We start from the raw sequence: 6,000 nt of genomic DNA, 5'->3' as shown, positions 1-6,000 counted from the left end.
TTTTTCTTGTTCTTTTGTTTAAGCTAACCCAAGGTTTGGGAAAGTAAGTAATTTTGAGTATCAGGGAGGAACTGAGAGAAGGAAAAAGGCTGAAGATAAACAGGAAGGACAGAGATTTGGAGTAAAGACCTGATATTTAGTGCAAAAAATGGACCCGGGGTTTGGCGCGGTGGTTGGAGAAAGTGGGTAGGGTGGGCAGGACGAGGATTTTCTGTTCCCATCGGCTGGCAGCGTGCCCTCTCATTTTGGGCTGTCCCCCATGATGTCTTTTAGAGAACCTCATGGTCTAATGGATTCAAAAACAACCTGTACCTCAGCCAACTTACTTCAGGCGTTTTAGCCCAAAGGCACTGGGAATTTTGTTGTTCTTGAAAACATTGTATAATTAAATGCAAATTCCCTATAATTTTTCACAATCTGCAAATCATGTCTTCTGAAGGCAAAGAAAGAAAATCCATGAAGCTTTTCTGAGAGATATTGATTGAGCCTGCACAGACTCCAGCCCTCCCCATGAAAGTGTGGCCTGGGAGGGCAGGGCGGGGACTGGGGCTTGGTGGACGTCCTCGGGCACTGGTTGTAACTCAGTTTCCCTCACATGGAAAGAAGGAAATGCATAGATGAAAGGACCATCCTGCCTGCATGCTGTAAACTGGATTATCATAAGCTTCCTACCAGCAGTTACGAATCAAACATTTGGCTCAAACTGAGCCAAACCAAGTTGAGTGAAAACCTTGAGCTTTGCAGAATCTGTGACTGATGAATGGAAACGGTACTCCTTCTGCGGGATGGAGACAAGGAATACTTGCTACCCATCCTCCTCTTCCTCCCTCCTCCTCTCCCTGCCCTTCCTCCTCCCCCTCCTTCTCCTCCTTCCCATGATCCTACCGGAAACTTGCAGCTCTGTGGACTCCACTCCTCCTCCTTGCTCATAAATTGCATAGCACATCACCCGGCCTCTGCCAGCCCCTGCCTGTCATGTGTCTGCCATCCATGGAGCCTCTCAAAGGGAAAGATTGTTCCTCAGGGTTGAGCCCCATATGGAGAGAAGCCCAAGGCTGAGCAGGTGAGCCAGGTACCTCACAGCTCACCAGTCAGAAAATGGGACTTCCGGGGAGGTGCTGTGACGTTGGCTAAGGCAGAGCAAGCAGTTGCCTAACTCGACACCAGCCTCTGCTAGCTGAGATCCAGACTTGAAATGATTCTAATGAAGATCTCGGCCGCTAGCCATTGTGGTAACACACCTGATGCTAGGCCTCTCCACTTCTGTGCCTTCACCCCCAGTCCTCAGAGAAACCAGAATTCAACCTTGCTTTGTTTGTGTTATTTGTTTAGACTTGCTCTGGCTGTGTAGTTACTATGTGGTTCTGGCTGACCTTCAATTTTCTACACTTCTGCCTCAACCTCCCCAGTGCTGGGACTAACTACAGGCACGAACCGCCACAGCCAGCCCTCTTATCCCGTTACTTGGAAGAATTTCCCGATGTGCACTTTTGCACCCAAACAGGCCCAGTAGCATTCCACTGTCTACACGGATGGTGTAGAAGACTTTCTTGTTTACAAATCAAAAACAATGGGAGCCCTCAGAGATCCTGAATTGTTTCTTGAGCAGTCAGAAAACGTGCCCAAACAAATCTGTTTCTGAGACAATGGGGCAGAATTTGTACTGCAAAGGAACCCAGAGAATCCTGAGTCCTGAGTGGCTGGAGCTGAGCACTGAACTCTCTAGCAGAGAGACGGGATGAGGGAACTGATGCTTAGAAAGGGCACTGGGGTTGGGCACGTGGAGCCAACTCCAGGCCGGCCTCTGACCGCAGTGTTTTCCTGTACAGACTAGCACTGCGGCCACAGCCACGTTCATACAGCCAGACTCAGGGAAGCAAACTGCCCCAGCAGGTGCCTGTGACTCCAACCTGGTTCTGTCAGATGATGAGGTTTGGGTGCTTGCCACAGGGTCGCATGCCCTGTCATGCCCGATCGATCCTCCTCCTGGACCAGCCACCCCTTCTCCGGACCGCCTGCCGTGTGCCCAGTCAGACAGCATTTGCCTCCACCTCTGTCCAGGACATGCCCTCCTGCCTCTTTCTGTGCCTGAGTTCTCAGCTTGCATTTCCTTTCTAGGTTTCTCCAGGTTCAGATGGAATTCATACTGTATCTCCTTCTCCAAACTCTCACTCTGACCAATTTTGTTTTCCTTCTGTTTTATGATTCTTAGTGCGTCACGTTCAGGAAGTCTCTGGTTCACGCTGGAGGTCTCTGGCTCCTCACATCCTTGACTAGAGACCGGGCATGGTGCATCTTCTCTCAGGTATCCTGTGTTCTCTAACTATAGTCTCAGTAGCTGGTTAGGTGATGGTGAGGCAGAACTCCAAGAAACACCTGCAAGAGGCAAATGAGGAGAGGAACCCACAGCAGCAAAGCTGCCCTTGGAGGCCTGGTGACGGTGAAGGGGGGTGGGGCAGAGGGAGCCGACTGCAGGGGGCCTCCACCCTGGTGGCCCTCAGGGTCTGGGCTCTCAGAGGACAGGCTGCAGCCTCTAGGAAACAGTTGGAGCCCTCTCATTACTGGCTGATTGGCCCTCTGTCCTTCTGAGGGGCTCAGACTGATGCCCTTGCTGCGCCCTTGTTACCCTGCGGTGTTATGAATGGCCCGCCTAGAATCTGACCTCTTAAATGCTGACTTCCAGCATTTGCAATTTGCCTAGTGGAAGCAGAGAAGACCAGCTATTTCAGAATATGCCAATAAAATTGCTCATGGGCTGTAAGAGCCACTGGCTCTCTTGATTTACGTCAACACACAGTGCTGTATGTCAAATATGCTTGCAGGGTCTTCTCTCCAAACTTCAAGCTGTAAAATAAGATGGGTATATTTACCTAGGGAATACTGGCCTCTATACACCAATTTTGATAATTAGTATTTGAAATCAATATGAAGGAAACTGAAGCCTGACAAGATGAGAGATGGTATGGCTAGCCCTTTTGATTTCACCTTGGTTTACACTGGATAGGAGGCTGTAGATGACTAGGTCAAGGTTTTATGATAGCTGTTTTTAAATCACTAATTATTATTTTATAACCAATTTAAGGGTTTCCTGTGTTCTCTGTATCCCCAGTGTAAAGAACCAAATCATATTTTCGCAGTGTTTGAGGGTAAAGTTTCAGGTGCCAGGGACTCACCCACACCCACACAGAAGCACCCTGGTGCCCGTAGGATAAGTATACTGTGGGCCTGTTCTAAGATCACTTAGAATGGAGATTCTCCAGCTTGTGTGCTAGTCACATACAATAGGAAAGCAGAAGATGGAATGCATGAAGAGGTGTCTGGTTTTGCTCTCCCATGACTTTTATCTGACAAAGCAGAGCCACTCTGGGACAAGAGAAATCAAATTTAAAAAGTACATACATCATCATTCAACTCCTGACACAGTGAAGGAAATGTAGAAATCTTCATAAGCTTATAACAATCATGCACATTTCTTTAGATTGGAATCAAACCTATGGTGTTTGGGCTGCCTGGTTTTTGTGCCGTGGTGAACATGTCATGCGGGATGATGTTTAGGAATAGATTTGTTCCTTCCACATCACTTTCTGTGAGAAGTTAACAGAAGATAACATTGCTATATCAAAGAATGGAATTTTGCACATGTATGCATTAGTAATGTGATTGTTTTTTTGTTTTCCACTAACAGTCTTTCTTTGGGCTCACACTGTCTATGCATGCTTTTCTAAGCTGCAGAGTCTATGGATTTAAGACATTTGAAATTGCATATAAATGTTTGCAAGAATGTCTTTATGCTATACAAATACACCTAATTTTTATACACACATGCACACAAACAGACATACAAACATCCACACACAGACATACATACATATACACAAATATACATACATATGCAACATACATATATACAAAATGCCTGCACATAATACATGTACAAACATACACACACAAAAGCACTCGTGTATGAGTGCACACATATACATGGACTTTTGTCCTGACCTGTTTTGCATTTCACATTTCCATGTTCTTCCTTCTGGCACCTTTAGTTCCATACAGCTTTGTTAAAATATTCTGTTGCTACTTTCATGAAAAGCATCATTCATGCCCTTTAATACATGGTTCTCTGGCCTAGGACAAATGCTTGCTGTTGGAATGCTTGGCTCCCCTATAGTCTTGTTCTTCATGGAGCTTTTTTCAGAGTACCACAGCCCTGCACAGATTACTGTTGCTTAATCAATATGTTGGGAGAGAAATGAGCCCATGAGTAGTGGGAGGCACCATCCTTTAAGTGCTTACCTTGAAATAGAAACTCATTACGGTACCTATCATACTAGATAAGCACAGCTGCTGCCCCTACATTCCCCTTCCCATCTCTCCACGTTGCTACGCTGACCTTTCTGCTTTCCTTTTCCCCCCTCTTCCTTCTCCCCTTTCTATCCCTCCCTTCTCTATTCTCTTATCTCTTTTCCTGTATTCTCCCCTCTCCCCTCCCTTCTTCTCATCTTCTCTTTCTCTTGCCTTCCCTGCCCTCTCCTCCCCTCTCCTCTTCTCTCCTCCCTCTCTTCTCTCCCCTCTCCTGTCTCCTCTCCTCCCTGTCCTTTCTCTTTTCTCTTCTCTTTTCTTTTTTCATGTTTTGAGTCCTAGTGCATGCTACACCTAGTACTTGTTAGGTAAGCACCCCACCCCCACCCCATCTCCAGCTCTGTCACATTGCTATTTTTAAGTTTCAAAAAGATTCTTGGCATAATCAATTAATAACTTGATGTGTGCTATTTTCTGTGATTTTACACATTCCCAATCTGCTTTCTGTTTGTCCTGTGTTCAGATATATCCTATTGATTAGACATACTCAAAGCTCTTGTCAGGCCTTTCTGGAGAATAAGATATAATTTCCCCGTCATGCGTTGGCAGAGACCCAGCTGATGGGATCCATTTGTGTGGGGCTACACTTGTGCTTTGGCATTTTCAAAACATTCTCATCTTAAAAAAATCTGGCAGAGACAGTTGATGCATCTTCTCCATGAGCTCTTGATCCAAGCATCCCTGACATTCTCCAGGGAACGGTTTTTAGGAAGAAAAAAGTTCAGTGCTGGGAGCTGTGCCTGAAGTTGTACAGACTACAGCCTTGAAGAGGTGGGTGGAATGCAGGGTATAAGACAATCCCAAGTGTCAAATCACCACCCTCCAATGAGTTACTCTGCATTTGCACCTATGCACACACGTGCAAAGATGAATCCTGGAGGCAGCGTCGTGTGGAGGTGGACAGGAAAGAGCAGAGTAAGACCGACTGGGAGAGAGAATGGCTAATTGGCTCAGTTCTGCACTTCCCATCAAAACCCAGCTCTTTACCCACCTAGGTGTATAGCAGGTGTGCTGAGTGGAGCGCACCGTGCATGAAGACAATTTGTTGCTAGTAGGAGATAAATTATAATCCAAGAGTCCCGCTGGGAACTAAGGGACACGAAGGAGGCACTCAATGGGAGATTTTGCAGCCCTCCTCCACTTTTATTTCCCCGATCAACCTAAACCCTACTTCTTAGAAATGTAGTCTTGGCATTACTAAACTAAATAAGTCTAATGCTGGCATGTGGTGAAGATTTTAATTTGTCATCCGATTGAAGAGTCCAACCTGAGTGTGTGATCGGCAGTGTTTGGCATGCATACCTCTGGGTGCACACTCAGACATTTCCCACAGCGGCCCTCCCCCACCTAAACAAGTCTTCCCTCCCCCAGCACCCCTCCTCTTCTTTCCTTTCCTGGAAGTGGGAACAGATGGGGAATGGATCCTGGGGTCTTTTTGCCTCCATGTGATGTGTCAGACAGTTGGAATGTCATTCCGCCAATCCAACTTCTAAACCGTGCGTGAGGACTTGAAGGCATCGTTGCATGGTGCCTTTGGTTTTAGACTGAAGCAGCGCATGCGTCTTTCCACAGCTTTTGTGTCCATGAAGTCGAGAAGTATTAATTCTGGTTCCATTAATATCAGTGGAAGTCAGTGTC

The sequence above is a fragment of the Dipodomys spectabilis genome, unplaced genomic scaffold (assembly GCF_019054845.1).
Source record: "Dipodomys spectabilis isolate Male_0828 unplaced genomic scaffold, ASM1905484v1 ptg000066l, whole genome shotgun sequence".
In the NCBI taxonomy this organism is placed as follows: domain Eukaryota; kingdom Metazoa; phylum Chordata; class Mammalia; order Rodentia; family Heteromyidae; genus Dipodomys; species Dipodomys spectabilis.
The sequence above is the reverse complement of the archived record's forward strand: the minus strand, read 5'-3'. Positions refer to the sequence as shown.